Source organism: Podarcis melisellensis, assembly GCF_964234715.1.
Source record: "Podarcis melisellensis genome assembly, chromosome: 14".
Lineage (NCBI taxonomy): Eukaryota > Metazoa > Chordata > Lepidosauria > Squamata > Lacertidae > Podarcis > Podarcis melisellensis.
In genome coordinates, this window is record NC_138546.1 from 29271307 (window position 1) to 29298913 (window position 27607).

General features: G+C 45.1%; 1 long non-coding RNA gene across 1 annotated transcript; it reads right to left on the reverse strand.

Moving 5' to 3' along the window:
• Positions 1–8291: 8291 nt before the first annotated feature.
• Positions 8292–13844, reverse strand: LOC309356995. The gene is made up of 3 exons (XR_014163002.1): positions 13782–13844; positions 9978–10147; positions 8292–8673 (listed from the first exon to the last, which is right to left on the reverse strand). It is a non-coding gene; the product is annotated as an uncharacterized lncRNA (long non-coding RNA).
• Between the last annotated feature and the right edge of the window lie 13763 nt (positions 13845–27607).

Below are 27607 nucleotides of genomic sequence, written 5' to 3' on the forward strand. Positions count from 1 at the left end.
CTAATGATAAAGCGGGATATCAAATCCAAACTATTCTACTCTTCTTCTTCTATAGGAGAGCTTGACTGTTTCTACAGATCTCACTCAAGGCCCTTTGGCAAACTTCCAAGGAATGCCAAGGTTCTCTGGAGTGACCAGTGCTGGCTCCAGGTTCTGGAGAGCCCTTGAGCAAGACACCTCTGGCAGACTCACTGAGAGAGGGGAGACCATCTTCTCACTGCATCAAGTCCAGGGGGCTCTTGTTTGTGAGGCTGCTCCTGACACAGGGCCCTGGCAACTGCCCAACCAAGACAATGCCCTCTGGGACTGGCTTAGCATGATCTCTTCTTGGGAACGGCCTTTGAGGATTTTCCACCCCTTTCTTTCAGAGTGATCTCCTACCATCCCCCTCCTAGTCATTTTCAACTCAATCTTTAATTAAAAGGGGGAAGGGGGAAGGCATCCCCATGGACAAATCTGGGACTCACCAGGTTCAGAAGGGGGTGAGTTGCCCCAGGAGCCTCAGAAATAATTAGCCCTTGGTGACTCATCATGAAGCTGCAGAAAGCGATGTTTATCGGCCTGGCTCTGGTAATGCAATTAGCTTTCTTTTAAAAAGCCCATGGCCTGATAAATGCATACTCTAAGCATTTGCAGAAGTTATCAGTTCTAGGCTGAGCTGCTTTGCCCAAAAGCGAAGCACCGAATGAGAAACCGAGAGAAAGCTGGCATGGAAATAAACACCCTTTTAATGATGGCGGCACCATCGGAACTCAACCCAAAGTGGGAACTCTACTTCCTGACATGTGTGGGATGTTGGTGGTTAGAGGTCCATTTAGGCAAATGGGGCAATTCCCCACCAACCTCAGTCTGGTCTCAGCAAACCCCCTTCTTATTTATAAACAGTCCAGGAACTGGAACTGCCTATTGGCTTCCACCACATCCTCCTTAGTCTCCTTTGGAGAATGCAGGCATAACTTGAATTGCATATTCCTCAACTGTCCCGATTCTCCTGGAACATCCTGGGATTACAGAAGTCACCTTGGCTTCTGATTGGACCCTAGAATGTCCTGTTTTGGTGCCACACTCAGGCATGAGTTAGCTGGCTCGCACAGGAGTGTGACACCGAAAGACGCACGTCCCAATTTTAAACACCAGAATGTTGGAGGGTATGGGATTGACTCTGGCTGTGGCTATAATTGGTTCTGACTCCCATTAGTGTTGGTCTCCCTGCTTCCTCAATGCATACCAGCCAGGGCTATGGAAGAGGAATGGTCAATTTTGTGATTGTGAGCCAGAAGCCCTCAACTAGTCCCCTGCACTGCTAGAGTTGGTAATCTGAGGAAGAATGTTTAGGCTGTTAATTACCGTAGATGGTTGTTATGCTTATGAAATCACTTGGATCTTGCCCAGAGTGGCTCACAGCATTGCAGAAAGCACTATATCAATAAACTATAACATAGCAGTGGGGGCAGTGTGAGAATCATTTTTTTTTTTTAAAGCATGCCAGTTTGCAAACAGTATTATAAATTACCACCCAACTAAGGACTCATCCATTCTTGACCCACTGTTTTCCCCAGGGAAAATCACTCTTTAGCACTCAATCAGAGCAAATGGCAATTGGGTTTTCTGCAGATTGCCATTTGTTCTGATTGAGAGCTAAAGAGCGGCTTTTCCCTGGAAGGAGCAGTGCAAGTGAGAAACCATTCAGGGTCATGATTTTTGGAATGGGACAAGCAGAAGTGTGGATGAACCATAACCATCTATACTAAAAGCACTAATCAGGAGAATCATAGGGTTGGAAGGGAATACAAGCAGAGGCTAGGCACTTCTTTCCTTTCTTTTTATGAGGTCTCTTCTTCATGCTAGCAGTTCAAATGGTAACACTTCCTTGCAAGATTGCTGGCAAAGGTTGCATCTCAGCTGGCTGAAGATATCTTTCAGGAGCTTGGTGTGTTTTGTCCATTGAGCCTATGCAGTCAGAAGCGAGCCTGACTGGGTTCAATGGAGCTAAGTCCTAGGCACCTAGGTATTGAATTGCAATGTGGAGATTAGGGATGTGAATCTAGGTTGTCCAATACTCTAATCAGCCTTTCCCAGCTCACTATTCTATGGCTACAATCTGCTCCTAATAAATGGTGCATTATGCTAAGTACTGGTGCACTTTCGTGTTTGCAATAGATCAACACAACTGTCTTCATTTTTGGACACTCCTGGTGGGGAGGCAGCAAAAGGAATCTGTCAAGCTGAGCTCTGCTACAAAACTGACCCTCCAAACTCTCTTCCTCAGAATGGATCAGCTGAAACACACACACACACACACACACTCTCTCTCCTTCACTCATCTTGCCTGCCTTGTAAATTTTTCAGGCAGGGATGGCATTATTTTCTGTACAGCTCCCGGCACAGTGTTAGCAGAAAGAGCTGGATGACTCTAAAACAGTAGCAGCTGTAGAAGCCAGGGAGGGCAGCCAGTTTCATGGCGGTATTTTCCCTGGGTCCCCCCCCCTTCCAAGGTAGAGGAAGGAATATAACCAGCACACAAAACCACCAGCCACCTTGGGGGCTTTCAGTAACGATTTGTGCCAAAAGCAAGGGCCATACTGACTTATTACGATTGACGTGAAACCTCATTTTAATTATTCCTTTCACCTTGCGATCGATACCGCAATAAAATAAATTCTCTGGAGATGCTGGGTTCTTCGCTGTGGTCTCTGCCTAGCAACAGAAGGTCTATTGATAGCTTAAAAAAACCTGTAGCTATACTAACACACACAATGTCCTTGTTTAAGAATAATAACAATAAATCTGGATACAGGCAATCAGTGTAATTTTTCAAATGATAGCAACATGCTCTGTTAACTGTAGCTGGGAAATAGGGAAAGAAATTGGAACAAGATTTGAAATAATTAGTTGTATTTTCAAATTATTAAAAGCAGTAAGGATTTTTAATTTTTTTTAGTGGAAATCAGAAGATTTACCTTTGATCCCACGATGGATCAGTAAATCCTGGTTGATAATTGGCTTTTATCATCTTAATCATCATCGAGCTTATTGCATTAACCGAAGGCCATAGCAATTTAATTGCAATTTGCCAAACTGCAAGCCATAACAAACAGCACACACCAATTACATAATACAAGGCATCAAGGGTTTAATGAAAGCGTGTCAGAATTCATAAGTCAATTGGCTTTTATTTTATTTTATTTTTTTACATAGAGATGGAAAGTTGCAGTTTACTCCTGCAACATTCTGACTCATACTGAAGCTTTTTGGGAATATACGGAGCACTATGGAAGTGGTTATAATAAGAACCGATCAGAAACACCTTTATTTCAAAGTCAACAAGCTTGGCTGATTCTGGTGAGACTTTCTCTCACATAAGGGTGTACAGGATTTCTGCAGCCTTTGTTGGTTAGAAGTTATTTGTTTTATGAAACAGTTTTAAGTGCAGTATCATATTTACATATTGTTATACAGGCAGCGCCCCCCCCCCCACTTACACAGGGTTACGTTCTGGGTCCCTGTGTGCATATTGCAGAGCACCCCACTTTAATAGGGAGGACATGCAGGGAGGAGAGAGAGAAGAATAAGAAGAAGAGTTTGGAATTGATATCCCGCTTCATCACTACCCGAAGGAGTCTCAAAGCGGCTAACATTCTCTTTTCCCTTCCTCCCCCACAACAAACACTCTGTGAGGTGAGTGAGGCTGAGAGACTTCAGAGAAGTGTGACTAGCCCAAGGTCACCCAGCAGCTGCATGTGGAGGAGCGGAGACGGGAACCTAGTTCACCAGATTATGAGTCCACCGCTCTTAACCACTACACCACACTGAGAGAGAGAGGCTTACATTGAAACCTGGGACTGCTGCCTGTCCTGTTCCAAGCTCCCCCTTAATTGGGGCTGCTGCCTGGCATGCCTTTCTATGCATCCCTGAACAAGAGGAGTACAGTCTTTTTATTTATTTATTTTGCGGCGACCCACATAAATGCGGTCGCGCGAGAGTAGAATGCACATAAGTGGTATGTGTGTGTTCGTGGCTGTGTAACTGTATGGCTTGACTTGAGAGGCCAGAGTTGAGAGTTGATCTATGCAAGCTAGAAGCTAGAGGTAAAAGGTAAAGGACCCCTGGACTGTTAAGTCTAGTCAAAGGTAGTTGTGGTGCTCATCTCACTTTCAGGCCGAGGGAGCCGGAGTTTGTCCACAGACAGCTTTCCGGGTCATGTGGCCAGCATGACCTGCGAACCAGCGCAGCACACGGAAATGTGTTTACCTTCCCACCGGAGCGGTACCTATTTATCTACTTGCACTTTGTGCTTTCGAACTGCTAGGTTGGCAGGAACAGGGACCGAGCAACGGGAGCTCACCCCGTCGTGGGGATTTGAACCGCCGACCTTCTGATCGGCAAGCCCTATGCTCTGTGGTTTAACCCACAGCGCCACCCGCTTCCCTTTCTGTGATGCTACCTCCTTGTTATTGCCTCATTGCTGCCTGGAGAGGCAGTCTTGTGCAGCAATAGTGAGACAACTCCCCCCCCCCCGTGACATCTGTGGTACAAAAAGGTATAAGATCTCGGTATGAAGCTCTGGGACATGCCCGAATTGGAATCAAAGCAGTATTCCCTCCTTGAAACTTTCACAGGCTCAAACGGCAATGAAAGAAGGATTGCATATCTTATCTGTGGGTGGCCTCATTTCACTGTCCTGCTGATAGGTCAACCAAGTTCACAATGAAGTACAGTAGCAATGTTCTGCAATCCTGAAATGCTACGGTCCCTTGGAGGGTGCCCCAGGAATGCTAAGAAGCATCAGATCGCCCCTCTGTGAGGGAGGAGAGAGTTTAGACCTTGGAGAACCAATGCCAGATGCCTTATCTTTTCCGCATTCCTTGCCCTGCCCACAGCACATCTCCAACACCAGAAAGATCCATTATCCCCACAGCTCCTGAACGCCATTCCTCCCAAACCATGGATGGAATTAGTCTTGGAGCAGGTGTAGTCTATTTCCCTTCCCTTGCTCCCCAAGGATGGCAACAGGATTAGATTATTATTATTTTTTTGGGGGGGAGGACAGAGTATCTCAAGCCAGACAGGACATTGGACAAGGTGGATGAATTGCCTTAGGTTTCACTCTCCTTGTGTCACTGCCTTAGGACTGAAGCTCAAGTGCCAGAGAAAGGTTGTAGCTGCACATTAGAGCATCTGCTTTGCATGAAGAAGGTCCAAGGTTTAAATCCAGGCGTCTCCATGCTGAGCTCAGATACAGCCTTGGCCTGAAACCCCGGAGAGCCACTGCCAGTCAGTGTAGATCAGGGGTGGGGAACCTTGCAACCCCAGGGCAGGGTCGGAGGCAAAAGTGGACAGAGCAATGAATGTAAAATTTACCTTTGTATCATTCACACCGCATAGGCTACTTTCATCACATGCTCTCACCCTGTTCTCTCTATCAGTGGTTTAGTGGGGGAAGAAACAGAAGTCGAGGATCCCTTCATGGTAGTCACAGCCTCATTCCCTCACAGCTGCAGACCTTCTAAGATTATTACAAAAATCTTATAATTATACAATAATAATGGTTAGGGATGTATTGCAATGATCAGTGCAGATCTCCAGGCAGTGCCGGATTTACATATAAGCTAAACAAGCTATAGCTTAGGGCCCCACTCTCTTGGGGGTCCCAAAAAAAATTAAAGGGGAAAAAAACCCTGGATGTACATTTCCAAAATACAAGATAAAAAAGAAATAAAATGAAACCTAGATACAGCAACAGTGTTTTGTGTTGTGTAGGCTCCTATGATGTAAGAAATGGGCCCAGCCTGCCAGGCTGCTCCCTAAAATATCACTGGTTTGCTCATTTCTAACAGCGACAATTTGTTGTTGTCAAAGAACAGCTGGACATATAAAGGGCCCTGTTAGCTTCAGTAGCTTAGGGCCTCATCAAACCTAAATCTGGTCCTGTCTCCATGTGTTGCCTTTCAGCCAGATCTACTACTTTCTGCGCACATACATGAAGCAAATGATTTGGAGTGCTCCAATAACTTCTTCCGGAGTGACATAAGTTATGTTCTCCATGAAGTGCCACTGTACATAACAGCACTTGAACACCGTTCTCATGAAACCAAAGTACTCTGTGTTTTCAGTGTTCTCAAAGACTTGGGTTTGGGCATGCAGGACAATGACTCCTCAGTGTTCTTCCTGGGCACCTTCTCCAGACTGACCCTGGGAGCCAATCCTCAGTGGCTCACTCACCTCCTTTCACTCTGATTGGCTCCAATCAGCACAAAGGGTGGGAAGGCTTCTTCTCAGTGGCTAAAAACTCATGCCGATTCGGCAGCTATAGGATGCTGGAGATAGAGACCTTGTTGCAGAAATAGAAACAAGTCTTTGACCAACCCCAACCCCAAAACATTACACTGCTGCTCTCTATATTCCATGTAGACAAGCAAGAGCCACCATCACAGTTCAAGGACACATTCCTGACAGGCAAAAACACTGAAGGAGGGTACAAAGCAGAGGCAACGAGGGATGTGATATGAGGAGAGGAGGTGTGGCCTGGGAATAATTGCAAGGGCCAGATAGAGGAGCTTGGAGGGCCACCCCCCAAGCATCAGCCTCCCCGACCCCAGTGTAAACAATACTAAGATAGAAGGGGCAACTGTCTGCCTCAGGATAAAGACAGCTTCCTAGCCTGCTATTTTCCTTTAAAAATAATGTATCACATTGTGCTGGATATTAAAATAAGAATAAAAGGATAATGTAGTTGTTTCAGATCCTTGCAGTTTCATGTTAGGGAAGCAAACTGCAAAAGTTGCTGTATTGTTCCTGTTGTGGAACTCAGGCCAGCATGATTTAGAGCCTGAATTTTTTATTTTATTTTTTGAAAAAAAGATTTGTTGCACATAACAAAGCAGAAAGGCCTGTTCCTTGGCAGACGCAGAAGCACTAACTACAATCTCAGAGGGACTTGCTTGGAAAGAGAGGCTCTGCTCTAGCCTGCCAAATGCATGGAAGTAACCTTAATTTTTCACTTTAGGAAGACTGAATGGGGAGATGGCGCACTAGGCTGAAATGATAATTTGACTAATTTGAACATCCAGCCTGTACTCTCCCCCCCCCATTTGATTAGGGATGAGTTCAGATGTGCTTGTTTGGCACTCAGTGGCATTGCCACTCAATGGCAGCCCCCTAGCATCTCAAGGCAGAGCTGGGAATGTCCTGTCTGAAACCCTTGAGAGTCGCTACCATAGGGTTGCCATATTTCAAAAAGTAAAAACCAGGACACCCTGAAAGTTGTTGAGCACTGCCTTTTGGAAATCCCCCCCCCCCCGATATCAATTCCGCCTTTGAAATCAAGGTAATGTCTGGGAAAATTTGGTCATATGGCAGGCCTACACTACCAGTCAGTGTAGACCAGGCATAGGCAAACTCGGCCCTCCAGATGTTTTGGGACTACAACTCCCATCATCCCTGACCACTGGTCCTCTTAGCTAGGGATGATGGGAGTTGTAGTCCCAAAACATCTGGAGGGGTAAGTTTGCCTATGCCTGGTGCAGACAATAGGGAGCTAGATGGACCAATGCTCTGACTTAGCCTAGGCCAGCCTCCTGGGCTCCTAAGCACTCTGAACAGTCAGCAGGGGTGATTCGAAGCAGGTGCTTTGGTGAAGGAGAACAGAGCTTGACCATTTTTGCTGTCAGAGTCGGAGGACAAAATGGCCTATCCCTCAATTCCATATACAACAGTCAACAGCTGCATTTTACTTTGAAACAGGCCATGGCACCTGATGGCAGCAGACCAGCAGAAGTCAGGTTGTGTGGTACTAGCAGAAATGCCCTCTCCACGACCCTCAGCCTCTGCTGCCTGAAGTGGCTGCCTCGTTGTACCAAACACTTGGGATGCCAGTCCTGGAAGAGGAGAAGCCCCGTGTTTGCTCTAGAGCAGCTGATCTTGCCAGGCAAGGCAAATGCAACTACTGGCAGAGTATTTAAGCAACGCCTTTCTGCCCTGTGTGCAGCACTGACTCTGTTCTGCTGCAGTTCGTATTCTGCTCAGGGGTTCACTCTGCGTCTTGATGTCTGTTGCGATGAAGTCGCATAACGTACACAATTAATTGTCATTCTGTCATTCTGCCTTGTTCATTTCATTGCAAAGGAAACACAATGCAAATGGGGGATGGGAAACATAATCCTTTAAGTGTCATTTGCAGACTGAAAGGAACAACACAACAACAACAACAACAACAACAACAACAACAACAACAACAACAACAGTGAATATTGATTGCAATCGCTGAATTGATTTCCATTCTGTACACTGGATGAATGAGCAAACACCAGCGATTTTCACTTCCGTTTCCACTTTTGTCTGAATTCTCTGACATCCCTAAGCAAGATCCCTTCGTATCCTGGCCATGTCTTCAAAAGCTGACCTCTTATCACGGGCACTTGCTTTTCACTCAGGCTCTGTGAAAGCTGCCAGTGCAGCAGATGCCTTCAACAAGCATTCAATGTACCAAACTGCAGCTTCCAGATTCCAAAACCCTTTGCTGTTTTCCGACAAAGCCCATCTGTGCCTAGATTTTTCTTTTCTTTTTTCCATTCCCATCATTTTCAGCCTGCCCCTATCCACAGATGGTTCATAATTGTCCTTTTCTCCCCCCAGGGGGGAGCTGTTTCCACTAGCTGATAAAATCAAGGGTGGCTTTCAGAATCTGTTTAAAAAAAGATGAAGTAATATTTCCACTTTCAATGAAAATGCCTTTGGGTTGTATCCAGTGCTAGCCCTGCTCAGAGATACCCACCGAAAGTAAGGAACTTGAGGTAGTCATGTTCACTAATTGCAATGGGCCTACTCTGAATAGGATTTGGATTGGATACACCCCACTGTTCCTAATTAAACCAGGGGTGTGGATCCTCAGTCCTGGGTCCAAATGTGACCTTTGGGCCTTGATTTGATCCTCAGCACTAGACAAACACACCAAAGTTGTATCCCTCCCAGCCCCTGTTCTACACCCTACAGTGGTACCTGTACAGAAGTTACAGAAGCTTCAGGTTACAGACTCTGCAAACCCAGAAATAGTACCTTGGGTTAAGAACTTTGCTTCAGGATAAGAACAGAAATTGTGCAGTGGGAGGCCCCATTAGCTAAAGTGGTCTTCAGGTTAAGATGGACCTCCAGAACGAATTAAGTACTTAACCCAAGGTACCACTGTATAAGAGAGAGAGGGAGAGAGGGAGAGAGGGAGAGAGAGAGAAGTTATGATAGCCATCTTCAAATATCTAAAGGGCTATCACATGGAGCAAGCTTGTTTTCTCCTGCTTGGGAGACTAGGACCCAAACCAATGGGTTCAAGCTACAAGAAAGGAGATTCCGACTGAGCATGATTCCTTTCTGACATGAAGAGCTGTTTGACAGTCTCTCATGGGAGGTTGTGGACTCTCCTTTATTTGAGGTATTAAAGCAGAGGTTGGATGGCCACCTATTATGGATGCATTAGTTGAGATTCCTGCATTGCAAGGAGTTGGACTAGATGACCCTCAGGGTCCTTTCCAACTCTACAATTCTATGACTTTATGTGTGCAGGGCCAGCCCATCCATGAGGTGGCCTGAGTCAGCAGCCTTGGGCAGTGCCCATCCCACCCACCCCTGCTACCACCGCTGGAGAAGCCAGGAGAAGCAGGTGTGGGTTCTGGCAAGATCTCACAGACCTCTCATGAGATTTTGCCGGAACCCAGAAACCCCAGTCACAGAACCCCAGTAAGTGAAGCTTTGGTGAGGTGGGTGTGGGGGCAGCACCTTCCTGATTCACCTCAGGCAGTGCTGGGCCACCCCTAGTGTTTGTAGAAACAGGCGACCTTCAGATGGCATGTAGCCTGCTGCACAAAGGTCACATCTATTGTTCCATCCACTTTTGCTTCTGGACCTGCTGACAGCATGTAGCCCCTAGAAGTTTGTCAAGGAGGGAATTCAGCCCTCAAGCTGCAAAGGGTTCCCTGCTACCAAACAGTATACCATGCTCACAAAGTTTCAACTGTAGGGTTCTTGCCCACGAGGCTGCAATAGGATCCGAGATCTCCAGTTTTGGTTGCATGGTGTCAGCTGTGTTCTCTGGACAAGTCAAGTTAGAAGGCCTCTGAGCAGTGCTGCAGCTACGGCTGCATCCAGAGGCCACACTCTGGAGTGGGAAGGAAGAAGAGAGATGTTGTATTCCACAACTGAATACACATGGCTGTCTGAATTCACCCCCATGAGACCATTATGTCCATCGTCTAAAATTACCTAGTTACGTCTCTCCTTTGAAAGCATTTCTGATGTCCAAAATTCCAGGGTTGCCTCCCAAAATACTAGTCAGTGTATATACACTTTGGTTTGCCCAAAACTTTTTTTCCAAAAGACAGCCCACCCATTCCAGGTCAAATCTGTTGTGTCTGAACTGACGTGAAGATATTTGCTAAAACCTGTGAGTCAGCGAAGTCTTGGAAACACACTCAGACGTTGGTCAAAATGTTTATCAAGTAAATTATCTTAGGCCATGGCAGCTCTCTTCTGTTCCACCTTGACTCCTGACTCCTGGGTTTTGTTAATAATTCCTTGCTTGGTCTGGCGGGTTTGCTGGAGACCTGCTATATGAAAGCACTCCCTTTTTCAGTCGGGCTGCCCCAGAACAGGAGTTTATTCTACTCCACACTTCACTGGAAAATAACAGGCACAAGGCATCTTTGCGAGTTTACATTTGAGCCGTTGGCTGGGATCGCCCCAGCTGGAGGCTGACATATATAAAAATCACCAGTGGAAATAATGCATTGCAAGGCTGGTTCCTGAATTTGCAGGAGGAAAGCAGTCAGGTAAGGAGGACCTTTCCACAAACAACCCACACACCTAGCAATGGAACAAGACCTTTAGAGTGTCTGGCTGCCTGCACAGATGCAGAACCTCAATGAGAAACATATTTGTGTTGTTGTGCCCTGTTGCTGATTGCATACCCTCCAACATTTCCCTGATGAAAATAGGAATAGGGCAGATTCCAACATATATAAAAACATAATAAAACATTTAAAAAAACCCTTCCCTATACAGGATTGCCTTCAGACGGCTCAGGGGGTTGGATAACTCCATACCCTCCAACATTTCTCCACTGAAAATAGGGACAACCTACCATACCCTCCAATATTTCTCCAATGGAAATAAGGACATCCTAAGGAAAAGTGGGACATTCTGGGATCAAATCAGAAACTGGAATGGCTTCTTTAAATTCAGGATGTCTCTGGAAAATAGGGACACTTGTAGGGTCTTTGACTGTCAACAGAACACCATGGAAGAAGCCTTGAGAAAAAGAGTAATGGTGGAAAGGTCATATTTACTCACATATAACAATAGAAGATCTGCCAAAGAATGACCAAATCATGTAAATCTGAGCATGAATTGACGTATGTGAGGGAAGCATTCCTTCAGTGCAAGCAGCCACAACCTGTGGCTCCCCATCAAGGGATTGGGAGAAAATTCTGGCCTTCTGGCAGTTGCCTCACTGCAAAAAGTGAAGTTACAGGGAACCAGGCAGAGGGCCTTCTTGGTAGTGGCACATACCCTGTGGAACACCCGTCCATCAGGTGTCAAGCAGATAAGAAGCTATACAACCTGTAGAAGACATCTGAGGCAGCCCTGAATAGGAAAGTTTTCAATGTTTGATGTTTTATAATGTTCTTATATGTGTTGGAAGCCGCTCAGAGTGGCTGGATGATGGGAATTGTAGTCCCAAAACATCTGGAGGGTCGAGTTTGCCTATGCCTGGTGTAGAGGGAGGGAGGATGCTGCAAAAGAGGAGGAGGGGGAGGTAAAGAAGGCTTAAATAGCAGCCCGGTTGTTCCCCTGCTATTGGGCACAGCTGCCCATGGAAGAGAGCAACTCATGTTTACTCCTAAATAAGAGCCAGTGGCAAACTCACCCCTCTAAAGGGCAGTAGTGGCATCCTCAGACACCTTAGACTCTGACCCTGTAATGGGGTGCCATTTTTATTCAGGTGCATAGGAGCTAACTCCTAGGGGCCAAGGTCCCTTCAGCTCCCCAATAAAATATATGAGCCCCCCACGAGTTGATAAGTGTTGCCATTCAAATAGTGGGTGGGTGCTGCATTTTGTGATCAATTATACGGGATGGGGCTTATCTGCCTCTCCCCACCCCAATATTTTATTCAAGCTGTCACCCCAGGTGAATCAGCAGTAGTTTGGTTGGGGCAACACAGCTTTTGCACAACCTCCCTGTGTGAAAGGGCAGAACACCCTTCGCAAGAGGTGACCCCTAACTCTGTACCCAAAAGCAAAGATCTTTAAGATAAGTGTGTGTATATGTGTGTGCATAACTTTGTTGCAATAAATGTTTATTCTGTAGTTCGCCTTCTTTGTAATGTTTTCTTTTAAAATCTTTAAGATAATATATTAATATCCTCTTAATTGTATTCGCTATATTTGACTTTCTTCAGTAATGGAATGCTTCATTTGATCTTTTAGTGTGTTGCAAACTGCTCTGAGATTTTTCTTAAAAACATAGAGGTATATAAATGAAGAAACAACAACAACAACAACAACGGTGGCATTTTCCTGAGCAGCTGCAGTGACATTTCTCTCCACATGGAACAACAGTGAGAAGTTCCTATGAGTGGCCACTTAAGACCTTTACGTTTCCAACAGGTTTCCTCTCAGAAGGTCCCCCCTCAGAAGACAAATGGGAAGACAGCAGCAATGCAGGAGGATGCCCTTCTAAGCCAAAGACTTGACCTTTTAAAATCTTACTGACTAAGCTAAGTGACAGGACTTCAGCACTCACTGACATCATCACTTGGGGCTTTGGTTTGGTAGAAGCAACATCTGCTCCTACCCCAGAGTCGCCCACCTTTTTGGGCCAGAGGGCACATTTGGAATTCTGAAAACCTGCCATGGGCACCAGTCACAAAATGGCTGCTATTGGGTTGTTGGGCAGAATACAAAATGGCTGTTGTGGTAGCATGGGATAACACAAAATGCTTGACAAATCCAAAAGAGCAGAAAAAGAGAACCACAAAATATTGCAGGAATGCCACCCATCATTTGGCGGGGCAGGGGTCACCTACATCAGCCACTGCTGTCATGCTCACAGAGAGGGGTTATTTGTATCTATCCTCTGTTCAGAATAGAAGGGAATGTGGGCAAATTTAATGAGACATGGTCAATGTAGAAAGGGCCAAGCAAGTGTAATCAATAGCTGGGCAATAAGAGCAAACAGTCTCTTATGTTCCAGTTACAGAAAGGTAGCCGTGTTGGTCTGCCATAGTCAAAACAAAAAAAATTCCTTCCAGTGGCACCTTAAAGACCAACTAAGTTAGTTCTTGGTATGAGCTTTCGTGAGCATGCACACTTCTTCAGATACATCTTATCTTCAGATACATCTTATCTTAATACATGTCTTATGGTTTTTTGAGGGGGTATTTACTGAGGTAAATAGGATGCAAAATAGCATCTATGCTAGTCTAGTTCATTTGCAGTATCTCAGGACTTTGTCCTAGAATACCTTCGTAGACTTTCTCTAATTCTGTTCATTGGTGCCTGTAAACATATCTATGATGTAGGACAGTAAAAAGAGGAAGAAGAAGCCTGGAGCTGTGTTAAGCTTATCTCAGTGGGAGGTTGTTCTCTGTGCGCTGTAAAAATAACTGTCCCATTTTGTGCGAGTGTGTCATCTATTTACCAAGGAAAATCTCAATCTGTTTGCCAGCAAGAGGCCCTCTTCTTGCCCGATGTTCCAGCTGGGTTGTCTTGTTAAGATACACAGAGGTCAACAGACTCACCCAGGGCCACACAGGAGGTGTGAGAATGAGCAGGATGCTTCAGCCGTTGAAAGTTCACTTTTTTCCTCTAGAATGATTTTTATCACAAATGAAAAACACACAGACAGAGTGAATGGACAGCACAGAGTGGGGGGGAGGGGGAGCTGTTGTCTGCAAAAATACAGAGTCCAATGAGAGGGTTGGGTTTCCCAAACCTTTTACCTCCAGGGAACCCTTTCTACGTCAATGTCTCTGCTAAAGAATCTCCATGCATTGGCCATGGAACTCTGTTGTGTTCTAGAGAATTCTAGGGAATGTTATAGGGTGTGCGCACAATTCACAGGAAACTGCTGGTTGGACTTGTTGAGCCTCACCACCCCCCTGCATAGCCTGACAGTGTGCCTGAGAACACATGGCCCCTTTATAAGGGGTGGTGACACAGCACAGTGGTAGAAACACATGATTTAGAAAGTCCCAAATTCAATCCCTGGTGTCTTCTGGTGGGGCTAGGAATGCTACCTTGGTTGACACCCTGGAGAGCCATTGCTGAAATCCCAAGGGAGCAGAAAAGACTATTTATGTATGCGATCATAGCTGCGCAGATTTTATTGGCCCAGAGATGGAAAGAAGATAAAATCCCAACCAGAGAAGAATGGCAGATTAAGTTGATGGATTATGCTGAAATGGCTAAAATGACCAGAAGAATCTGAAATCAGGAAGACCAAAATTTTAATAAGGAATGGGGAAAGTTTATAACTTATCTTAAAGACCACTGTAAACAGTTAAAATTGTTAGTAAGACTGGTGAATTTTGGATACAGTGGAGAGAGAAAAGATTTGGATTATTATAAAAGATGCAGGAGGAAATGATTAACAATAGGACCCACAAAGGGGAGGTGGGAAGTCCAAGAGATTCCTTCGAATCTTGTTTTTATTTTGTATGCTGAATATGCGACTGTAAAATTTTAATCTGAAAAGCCAAATAAATAATTTATTTTTATTTATGTTTTAAAAAAGAAAGAAATCATTGGAGAGCCACTGCTAGTCAGTTTAAGAGCAAGTCTGAGCTAGATGGTGCAATGCTCTGATTCAGTATAACACAGCTTCCAGTGTTCCTATTTAAACCAGCCCTTTATTCAGAAGCATGAGGCCTGGAATCTTACTTTATTTTTTGGGGAAGGGCTGTAGCTCAGTGTGGCAACAGAGCACATGGTTCAAACTTGTACATTTCCAGTTAAAAGGAACAGGTAGCAGGTAGTGGGAAAGACCGAGTGGATCATGCACACTTTCACAAACTTGGACATATGTAGAGACAGCTTGTAAAGGTAAAGGTAAAGGGACCCCTGACCATTAATTAGGTCCAGTTGTGGCCAACTCTGGGGTTGCGGCATTCATCTCGCTTTATTGGCCGAGGGAGCCGGTGTACAGCTTCTGGGTCATGTGACCAGCATGACTAAACCGCTTCTGGCGAACCAGAGCAGCGCATGGAAACGCCGTTTACCTTCCTGCTGGAGTGGTACCTATTTATCTACTTGCACTTTGACGTGCTTTCAAACTGCTAGGTTGGCAGGAAGAGACAGCTTCTACCTGCGTTCGGTGTAACATGTGAACAAGCCTTTATTTATTTGCACAGCCCAGCTGTTGTGTACACAAGCATATAGACTGTATACAGCCCATGTATACCAGCTGAACTATTTGTGCACGCAAATCATACACCCGTTGAATATAATGTGTGAACACCCATATTATGATTTGCCATTAAGTACTACATCCGTATTCATCCTTTAGGGGGAAGAAAGCAAACCAACCTCCCCAAAAGAATATCCAGGCTTAGCTGCCGGCACATTTTGGTTGGAGACAGTTCCAAGACAAACAGCCTTGCATTATCACAGCTGACTGCCAAAAGCACATTTTAACAGCCTAAAACATATTTTTATGCAAGTGGAGAATGGACAAACAGTTTCAAAATCAACATTCGACATGTTCCCAGGTGCAAGGTTCCATTGTGTATGCCAACCAGATGTTTCGGGCTGGGACGCTTTGCTGTGGCAGATTCCAAAATGAAGTGTCATTTTCAAGAGGAAACATTGGCCGTGATTCCCCCAAGTGAACGGAACGTCAAATTCGTTTTGAGAACTATTAATACGTCTGTATCTTTTTCTATCAGGCAGAACACCAAGTGAAATAAACATGTTAAACCTGACCTTTATAAAATTAATGACCTCGGGGCCGCAATAAAGTAGAAAAGGTGCACTAAAATATCCTGAGACACCCCCCACTTTCGGCATGAAATATGTTGACTCGCATCCCTCTGAAAAACCCTTTGGGAACTGTGAGAATTCCTTGGGCCAAAGTTTCAACTGGTGTACATTTGCTTGGCTTCCAAAAGGAGTCAAGGTTTGCTTTACTGTGGTGTAAAGCAAATTAATCAGCTATTCACGGTTATAACTAAAAGCAATTTTGAGGTACAGAGGCATTGTCTCTCAGAATGCCAGCAGATGGGACCCATAACAAGGGGGAAACTATTGGTGGTGAGTTCCCAAATGTTGCTGACTGAACACTGGCAGATACAGTGGTACCTCGGGTTAAGTACTTAATTCGTTCCGGAGGTCCAGTCTTAACCTGAAACTGTTCTTAACCTGAAGCACCACTTTAGCTAATGGGGGCCTCCTGCTGCCGCCGCGCCACCAGAGCACAATTTCTGTTCTCATCTTGAAGCAAAGTTCTTAACCCGAGGTACTATTTCTGGGTTAGCAGAGTCTGTAACCTGAAGTGTATGTAACCTGAAGCGTATGTAACCCGAGGTACCACTGTACTGGAAAGCCTTGAGGTTGCATTCACATGGCAGTTCATTCCATTTCTGCAGTTTTGTATTTAAGCTTTCAAATGATGTGAAAGCTACTTCCAGCAAACTAAATGGAACACAGTGCATGTTTAGTGCTTATTTCCAGGTTGTTTTATTCCAGGTAAAAAAAAACCACACACACTTTTTCAGCCCCCTTAACCGAGAAAATTGTGGGAGTAAAACAACGAAATTTGGAATGATATAGCCACATACAGTTATTTCCTGCCATTTTTTAAAAATAATCATCAGGAAACAGAAGGACACAGGAGCAGGCAGGGTAGGGGAATAGCATAGCTGTCAAGTGTCACTTATTTGAAGGGACAGTCCCTTATTCCAGACCATGTCCCACTGCAGTCCCTTATTGATGAATGTCCCTTAAATGATGTCCCTTAAATTTCAAAGGAAGCAGCTCCTCTTCCTCCCTCCCTGCCGGCCAGGGAGGAAGGAGGCTCCAACTGTGTTGCTTGGCTGTGTTGCTCACCCAATAAGAAGTCTAAGAACGACTGGGGGGTGGAGCGTGCATGCCTTGTGTGTCGCTAATTAATGCAAGCTGAGGGGTTTTTTGAATGCTGGACGCCATTTTGTTGCACGTGCTCCTGCAAACTTTGCAGTGCAAAGCCAAGCCGGGGAGCCATCTTAAGTTAAGGCTGCATAGGCCTTGTGGTGCATGTGATTCAGATTCTATTCAGTTGAACCTCTGGTTACAAAGTTGGTTGGACAGTGTTCTCGAAGCTACCTAGCATGAGTTTGACCAGACTGCAGGAGAACAGGAAGACTGGAGTGCCTGGAACAGGTGAGGCTGCAGGTCCCTTATTTTGGCTGCTGGTCCCTTATTTTCAAATCTGTAAGTTGACAGCTATGGGGAATAGTGACATTGTCCAATGACGTCAATTGTTGTGTCACACCAAATGCCACTGATGTGAAGGAAATTTAGTGTGACACGCACACTGCAACAGGTAATACAGGGAAACAGGGAGAGGACCTTATTGGAAGTGGCACCCACCCTGTGGAACACCTACCCATCATATGTCAAGCAGATAAAGAGCTGCACAACTTTTAGAAGACATCTGAAGGCAGCCCTGTATCAGAAGTTTTAAATGTTTTTCATTTAATTATGTTTTATATGTGTTGGAAGCCTCCCAGAGTGGTAGGGCAACTCTGCCAGATGGGCAGGGTATAAAAAAGTAAATAATAATAATAATAATAATAATAATAATAATAATATAGCAACACACATAATTTCACCTCCCTTTCCTTCCCACATTTTCTATTGCTATGTTGTCTGCCTCCCGTGTCCTAAGTTGTGTCTTCTGCTGCTGTTGTTGTTTAAATGCTGGAAATGTTGATGGGAGCCTTAATTGATCAGGAGTGCTTGAGACAAGGAAACCACCTTGAGTTAGATTGCCACATGCTTGTATTTAAAGTCCCTGTGCTTAGGGTGTCTCTGCGAGAAAGTCTGCCCTATGTGTTGGACATGCTCGAAAATCACAAGGCAAGCCTTCGATTCCTTTGCCTGTAACATTGTCTGGAATCGATACGGCAAAGTACTAAATGATGCAAAGACACTTAGAATGGAGCAGATACCCTGGGCTGCGGATCCCAACACCGTAATTATTGGAAAGCCTTAGACAAGTGGATGATTTACATCCTTACAACAATAATAGAAGAAGCAGGGGGCGGTACAGTGGAGGGCCAGTTTCCCCAACCCCTTCTGGTAATTGGTATCTCGATAATGACTGATATAAACTTTGTCGTGGCTTTTGCATCAGCTAGTAATAAAGCCCAAGAAAGATGCCTTTGTAGGCTTCTCCAGGGAAAGTGGAAGATCATAGAATCATAGAGTTGGAAGAGACCACAAGGGCCATCGAGTCCAACCTGAGTGGAAGAGGCTCTCCTAGGTTCCCAACACAGGAGATTCCTGGCCTTACCTGGACATGCTAGGGACTGAACCTAGGACCTTCTGAATGCAAAGCAGATGCTCTACCACTGAGCAATAGCCCTTCTCTCACCTATCAGTTAGCGGAACTCACTTTTTGCAAATTCAGAATCTGAATTAATTTGGTATTGATCCTTCCCCTGCCCCAAGCGGAAGACATGCAGCCCTGAAAGTAACCACTCTCAAGGTGAATGGGATGGTGGTGGTGGTGGGGGGTGGGTTTAGCCTAAAATAAAAACAAACAAATAAATAAATAAGTATGCATCCGTTTTGGGCTTTTACCTTTCTGTGCCTCAAAGGTTATTCCATCCTCTCCTTCCTCTCATCCCTTTGATGTGTGATGAATCCGAGGCCTGAAGTGGCAATCAATAGCAGAGATTATTTCCTCACTGTCAGCTGATTGACTTTCTCTCAGTCTCTGGTATCAAAGTTTCTTTCCCAAGGTGGTATTGGGATCGTTGGGATTGGTGGAAAAGGAGAGCGCTCCGATAATCATCTCTGAACTTGGTTTGGAAGTGCCTCTTAATGGGATGAATGCCACAAGGAGAGAGAGAGAGAGAGAGAGAGAGAGAGAGAGAGAGAGAGAGAGAGAGAGAGAGAGATATTACCTGATAAGCCTCAACAAAATGCAGTCAACGGAGAGATCGGGGCTTGGAGATCTTACTCAACCTTCACCAACATGAATCCCTCCAGATGCTCAGACTGTAGAGTTGATGCATACTTTTACTTTAGCAATATGGTTTTCTCCTAGGCATCCTCATACAGAGATAGATGGACCATTGTGCAATTGACTAAGGGATTTCATGCAGCATAGCTCTAAGTTAAAGTAACTTGCTTTTCTCTCTCTGCTGGTGAGATGTTTTGATGAGAAGACCAAGAGAATGTAAAAGCAGGTTCCTGGCAACTTTGTGTCATCTATTTCAGAACTATCTGTTGTGCAACTAGTTTCTGCAACTGTTGCATTGGATTCCTCTGTTGTGCAACATTAACATGCATCCATCTGCTAGCACAGGAGTCCTTACGCTAGCAGACAGAGAACGCTGGCTACTAAAAATGGTGATAGTCATCCTCATTTTAAAAATATTGCAAACTTTATTGATTTTTTAAAAGAACAATTACCTAGCATAACATGTTGTCTTCCAGGACAAATGCATACACAGATATTCAGTCTTGTTTGCAGTCATCCACATGGCATCCAAATAGACTTGGAGAATCTTTTAAATTACATATTAAGCTCACATCCACAGCGTATATGTCAATATATTGTATTAAGATAACTTATCCATAGTGGCTGCTGTGACTGAGATAGAAGGAGTCGAACCCACATTTCTTTGTTATTCCTCTTATCACCCCCTGACATGAAGATTTGGACCTGATTTCTAACGGACCAGATATTTTATTCAAAATCTTCAAATACATGGGCTTGGTAGAATTCTCATGTTCGGCTAAAGCCCCAAAAGTTCACTTTCCTTTTGGGTGAAAACACCAGAAGTGTAGCTAGTCTCATGGATCAAATAGCAGAAAACATCTGCAGTGACTTGAGCTCTTGGCAAATGTTGAGTAAGGGTTGAGTAACATCTCAGCTGATCTGGCCAGCTTATCCATTCACCTATTAGACAAGGAGGTAGTCATGACCACTGTTGTCCTGCTCCTCCTGCTTTTGATGCTGTTTGACATAATTAATGGCTCAGGACACTAGTTTTCTCACCGGTGGTTTGTCTTTTTTGGATTCCAGGGAGGAACTCTGCTGTCATTGGTTATACTTGCATATAAAGAGTCTACTTATGAGTAAGCAACCCCCAAGGTGCCTTCTCTGCCAGCAGCTGTGGTTAGGATACAGTTTAGGAGGCCAAAGCATAGAAGGCCCCCTCTTGAGCCTACTGTTTATTGGAAGCAACACAGGTCTCTAGTTCCTTGCTGTGTTGTGCTTTGCCTGAACTACCTGGGATACTGACCTTGGACTGTGGCCTGACTGTCTCTGTATCATGTTTGGACCTAGACTGATCCTCTGTGCTTGAACTTGGTTTAGATCTTATGCACCTGGGGCCCTGAAGCGTGATGGTGTAAGAGTCCAGCCACATTTGTGTGGCACCACAACCCTTGGCAACCCTGGTCTAAAGTAGGCTTCCATCTTCCTGCAAGGCAGCCAACTGTATAGTAAAGCTGCACAATGCTGTGTTCATTTGCTACTACCACCAGCCCCTAGGTTGTGGGATTCATGGGCATAGCCAGGTTTTATGGGGTGGGGGTGGAGAGAGAATGGAGCTACCTGTGACTCGATTGGTCAGTTTGCAGAAGCCACACATCACTCAGTCAGGTTGCCAGTTGCATCGCTAGAATGTTCCACGACATCATTCAGGTGACCTCAGTGAGCACTAAAGTTTCAAATATTCTGGATTTTTCTACTTTTAGTTAAGTATTTTTATTTAATTACTTGATTTGGGCCAGCAGCTGCCTCCCGCCTCCCCACTGGCTACACCCAAGGTGAGATTTGCACAGGCTACTAATCTGCTACTTGGCAAAGTTCAAGGTGTTGGTACCAACATACAGGGCACTATGCAGCTTAATACCAGGTAACCGGAAAGACTTCCTTAATAAGGCTGTGCCTTATTCACCCAAGAGATCACTGTGGTCTACGGGAGGGTATCTCCTGCAATCCTAAAGATCTTAGAAGCTTGTTGCACAGAAACTCAAAGCAGGACATTCGGTGTATTTCCCCGTCTGTGGAATAGCATTCCTGTCAAGCTACAACTATCTGCACCTTCAAGAAACAACTGAATACAGTGGTACCTTGGTTTTTGAACAAAATCCGTTCCAAAAGACTGTTTGAGTTCCAAAATGTCCAAAAACTGAGGTGCAAAGGGCAGTCTGCAACTTTCATTGAGAAAATGGATAAACAGTCAACTTCTGAGGCTCGTTTGAAAACAGAAGCATTTACTTCCAGGTTTTTGGCATTTGAGTTCCGAAATGTTTGCCAATGGAGACGTTCAAAAACCGAGGTACCACTGTACATTATTGTTCCCACAGGGTCCCCAGCTGGGCACTCTTCACTGTGAGTGTCCACTTCTAGTGTTGTTTTAAATGTACTTGTGGTTTTTTGTGGTTTAAACAGTTTTAAATTATTTTATATGTACGTAAATTACCTTGAGATGGTGGTTTAGAAGGTGATCAAGAAATCAGTGTTGTTGTTGTTATCATTATTAACGATAGCAGTTTAGATACTTGGGGAAGAGGGAGAAGGGCCTTGGGAAAGTGCAAGTCCCTGACAAAGTCGTTTCATAAGTCGCACACACTATTCCTCATCTCATACGCAAACATACAGAGAAGCCGATATTCTTCAGGCTACGATTCCATTTGCTCATGCCCATCTCCTGCCAAAGTAACCATCGCAGTGAAATGGAAGGGGGCGGTGAGGCGGGCAGGGGGGCGAGTACCAGGAATGAGGATTGAGAATTGCTGCGTTTAATTTTTTTTGTGTGCAAGAGACTTTGGACCGGGGTGGGGGTGGGGGGTAGGAAATGTGCCAAAGACCAGAAGATACAGTGAACTCCAGGCAAGTGTTTATAAACTAACAACTTAATTACAGTCCAATTTCAGCCTGGGAGCACTGTACAAATAAGCCAATCAACCCTCACAGGCAGGCTTGTTAAAAAATGTCAGAAAGAGAGAGTGCTCACAACAACCCCAAAGGTCATTTTATTAAAAGGGATTTTGCTTTTCCAGTTAAAGCCTTCAAGGTTCCTTGGAGGTAGGAGAATTCATATTGCAGTCTTTTCCTAGTCCAATAAAGATGATTTTTAAGACTTTGGGTTTTGAAAAATGATATAGTATTTTATTACTCCTGCAGAAGACCTTAAGGCTTTTCAAGAATAAGGGGAAATTTGTAGAAGAGACCATTGAGGTTCCTACTGTTCAACTGGCTGGGAGCATTAACAGATGAAGTTGAGCACCATTCCTCATCAGGGTTGGTGGGCTAAAAGCAAAACTGGACTGTCCAAAAGGAACAGTGTCTATGCCCAAGTGAGGGATCAGGACAGAATTAGTAGCTTTATAGAACCAAAGAGAGCATCTTATTGGTCCTTTGTGTCACCTGATCTCTCCCCCCCCCCTCGAGATATCTGTAATAGGTGGGAAAAGAATACTGACTTGCCTGAGTGTAGGGATTGGAATTTTCTTGCACTTCAGATATTGCTGGGCTCCAACCAATGATGTTTTTTCCAGTGCCTTATTTTTCTGTGGAAATTTTTCCATCTCTTAAGTTCATTAGCAACCATGAGTGGACGTCAACTGAAAATACAGTATTAGGGAAGCTTGAGAATTTTCCAGGGTTTTAACTTTGCTTACTAACTGCAAGTTGAATAGGCATGAAATTAGAGCACTCTCCAGGACATAGGAAACTCTTCCAGTAAGTATGTAAGAGCCTACTGGATTGTCAGTAGCCCAGTTGGCCCACATGGTCCAACATCCTGTTCTCACGGTGGCCACCCAGATGCCTGTGGACACCTCTCACTCCTGCAGCTTCCAGCAACTGGTCTTCAGAAGCATTACTGCCTCCCACTGTGAAGGCAGAGCATAGCCATCATGACTGGTAACCCTTAATAGTCTTATTCTCCATGACTCTCCTCCCCCCCCCAATCTTCTCTTAAAGCCATTCAAGCTGGTTGTCATCAAATGCACATGACATATGGAAATTATCTTGAGCTTCAGAATCAACCTGATTGTTTTGGAAATTTTCCAATTCAATTTTTTCCCTGGAAAACCCACATCTCTGGCTCCAGGTCCAGCCAGAATAACTCCATGGTCCAGGATGCTGGGTATATAAATCCATCATCTGGAGGGCCACAGATTCCCCATCAGTGTCTGACAGGGTTGTTGTAAGGATTACAGTTTGATAAGGTACATGAAACACTTTGAATGTTCAAAAGCTCTGTAAGTACTAAACAGCTCTTCCCTCTATTGAACTGGCTGGGTCTTCAGCAACTCTCTCACCAGCATTTTGGGGAAACTGCTCTCTCCCTCTTTCTTGAATTTCGGTGTGGTGAAAAGCTGTTACTGACAATTTTCGGACTGTCATACAGGTGACTGGACAGGAACATGTTGTTGGCATCCGTCTGTCTTGAGAGACCATGGAGTGCACTCCTGGGCAAGTCAAATCACTCTGTTAACAGCACCAAAGTGATCTTCCATGGTGCACAAGCCTGGGCAGTCTGTATGGGAGTCTTGGGCTGCCCAGACAACAGGACCCTCCTCTCAGCTTCACTGATGTGGTCCAGATCAATGCATTTGGCACTAGCATGGCTGCAGCAGTTACTAGAAGGAGGCATACAAATGCATCATCTAACCACCTTAGGGACTCCACTCTGGATTTCTGTAGGGTTTCCTCCTTGGCCTTTTCTTCTTAAAATATCCTGCAAGACAGTAGAAGTTTAGGAGCAGGGTTTTCATCTCCTAGATGGGCTACTGTCCCTGGTTGATGAGCCCCATTTGCCCCTCACCTCCCTCTACAGCACATGCAGAAACTGCCTTCTTGATCAGTGGACTTACTATTGGTCTTGTCAGCTCAATCTGCCGGAGCCCCTTTCCCTGACTCACCAAGGGTCCCTGACTCACTGAGTCACAGCCATCTCCCAGAATGGGGCCTCTGTCGCATGCCAATAGCTTCTTGGAGCCACAGGTGGGACTGAGTGCAAAGTTGGACAACCTACCCCAGGAAGAGCATGGAATGTCCCTCATGAGAGGTACTACTCTTCACTGACCATCTCATAAACCCCACAGGAACATAGCCTGCAAGTAAAGGTGAGAATGGATGACATCAATTCCAAAGGGAGAGAATGATTTAGGAAGCTGCCATATGCTGTCTAACCATTCGCCTATCCAGCTCAGGATTAACTTTGAATACCAGTCAATGGCAACTGCAGATGGGTAGAGTTCTGTTACCCTCAGGTCCTGCTTGTGAGCTTCCCAAAATCATCTGGTTGGCCACTGTGAGAACTGGATGCTGCTGTAGATGAGCATTTGGTTTGATCCTGAGGCCAGGCACTTATGTTTTCTTAGAAATAAATCCCACTGAATTCAATGGGACATGCTTCCTGGTAAATCTGCTCAAGAGTACAGTTTGCGGCAACCTTCCCAGCTTATCAAAGGCTTTGTCAACCTGTAATTTATATATATATATTATTATTGCTTCACCTTGACACCAACGTGAGGTGATAAATTTTCCTCTTTGCTGACTGCCAAAGGTAAACTGGGAAGATTTCTCAGTGATTAGAGAGTGTGAATTCCAGTAAAGCAGGAGTGTAAATGCACGTGCACCCCCCACGGCCTTCTGTGGGGAAAGAAGTCAGGCAGATCATAAAATAATGATGCATGTTAGGAGCCTCAGGCTCAGCCGTAGTTCATACAAACAATCCCTTTCAGGTAAATATATAAATCATCTTTTATTTCCTCAGCTCTTTTCAGGCACCTTTGCTGTATACTCTACCTTGACTTTCAATAGTTTGTTTCCCCTTGGTGGCAAAGGACTCAAGTCACACAAATAACAGATGAGGTGGTAACAATATTCTATCTTGTTTGTTGCTAGGACCATTTGCTCCTCTTTTGAATCCACATAGACTCCCTCTTTCTGCCTTTCCTTTGGGGGAAAGCACAATAATTCAGCGACTGAGCAACTACTTTGCATTTAGAAGGCCTTAGGTTCAGTCTGTTGTCTTTGTCCATGGAGTTTTCTTGGCAGGGATACTGGAGTGGCTCGCCGGTTCCTCCTCTAGGTGGATCACGTTTGGTCAATCACGTTTGGTGGATCACGTGATCCTCCTCCAGGTGGATCACGTTTGTTTTCGAGGTTACCAGCATGAGTTTGACCAAACTGCGGGAGGCAGTGGAGGACAGAGGTGCCTGGCGTTCTCTGGTCCATGGGGTCATGAAGAGTCGGACACGACTAAATGACTAAACAACAAGAACAACAGGTTCAGTCTCTGGCAATCTACATAGAATCATAGAACTGTTGAGTTGGATGGGACCCCAAGGGTTGTCTTGTCCAAACCCCTGCAGTGCAGGAATCTTTTGGCCAACATGGGGGCTTAAAGGTAGACCCCTTACAGGTAGACCCCTGCCTGAAACTGGGAGGAGCTGCTTCCTGTCCCTGTAGATTATGTTGTCTTAGAATTTAGTGAAGGGAATCTGTGACTCTCTAGATGCTGCTTCTACCACCCCTGAGCATTGGCCGTGCTGGCTGGGACTGATGGGAATTGAAGTCCAGCACCTAGAGGACTGCTGTTTCCCCATGCCTGAACTACAAGGGCCAATGGGCTGTGGCTTTCCATGAAGAAGGTTCCAGGTTCATTCCCTGACATTTCCAGATAGGGCCAGGAGAGACTCCTGTCTGGGGAGCAGCTGCCAGTCATAATAGAAAAGACTGAGCTAGAAGGGCAAATGATCAGACTTGGAAGAGGCTGGTCCATTTGGGCAAACGGGGCATCGCCCCACTAACCTCAATCTGCCCTTAAACAAAACCACCTACCTGCCTTTTTACTTGCCACCAGCCCTGAGAGTGTGGCACTGCTAGGCAGCTTCCTCCTCCTTAGTCTCAATGTTGCCCCTTGTAGAACTCAGAGGAAGGAAGATGGGGACAAGTTGGTTGGTCCCACTTATCAATGACTTTTTCTTTACCAGCTGTCAGTCACCTTGCCTTCTGCCCTACAAGTCCACCTGGGCACCAGCCACTACTGCCTCTCTGCTTCCAGGCTCACTTGCAAATTCATTGCACATAGGGCTCAATAGCAGAGCATCCCCTTTTCATGCAAAAGACCCCAGGTTCAGTCTCTGGCATCTCCAGGTAGGGCTGGGAGAGACGTCTTGTCTGGAATTGTGGAGAGCCACTGCTGCCGCTCATCGTAGCCAATACTGAGCTAAATAGACAAATCGTCTGACTCATTATAAGGCAGCTTCCTGTGTTATTCATTTTACTCATTGATAGACTGACCTTTTAAGAATAGACCCTACAAACATTCTATTCCACTCAAAGGTCTTCTATTGACCTTCAAAAGACTTGCTCATCTGCTTACTCCTCTTTCTCCCTGTGGACTCTTTTGCTTTCTTCACCCCTTCTTTTCTCTCTGCTAGGGCTGAACAGATCAGTCTAGTTCTGAGACAAGGGCCTCTTCATTTATTTATTTATTTATAAAAACATATTTATATACTGCCATATCCTAAAATAGCAGGGTGATAAAGCACCATATAACCATAAACCATAAACAGTGCCTGGGTAACTGATTTAAACAGCTGCAATGGCCTGCTGAGATAAAAAGGTCTCCAAGAGACACCTGAAAGTTAAAAGTGAGGATGCCTCTGCCAAATCTCTGCTGGAAGAGATGTACAGTGGTACTTCAGGTTACATACGCTTCAGGTTACAGACTCCGCTAACCCAGAAATAATGCTTCAGGTTAAGAACTTTGCTTCAGGATGAGAACAGACATTGTGCTCCGGTGGCGCAGCAGCAGCAGCAGGCCCCATTAGCTAAAGCGGTGCTTCAGGTTAAGAACAGTTTCAGGTTAAGAACAGACCTCCGGAACGAATTAAGTACTTAACCCGAGGTACCACTGTAAATAGATGAAGAAAAGACATGACAGTCTTTACCACGTCTCAATTCTCCAAAGGAACACAGACCCTGGGTGAGTGCCTGGAACTCCCCTAAGATCTTGCTATTGCTTGGCAGACAGTGGAGGCAGCACACAACTTCTGTAACAATATGCTTTTCTGCTGAGCAACCACCCCTTCCCCTTTCTGCCTGCTGAATTTCTACTGAAAAAGTGTTCCACAGGGCTGGACTGATGACACCAAAGGGCAGCTGGAACGACCCTGGAAGGTGTCCCATTTTCCATATATAAAAAGTTGTGGAGACTTAGCAGGGGCTGCTTGGTCTCTGCCCACCCACCCCATTCTGGCCTGGTTTCCTGTAAGATGCCCCCTGTCCCCTGGGCAGATCAACCCTGTAGCTTGCTTGCAAGAAGCCTGGTATGGTGAAAAAGTTGGGTCTCACTCCATTCAAGTACTAGACAGCT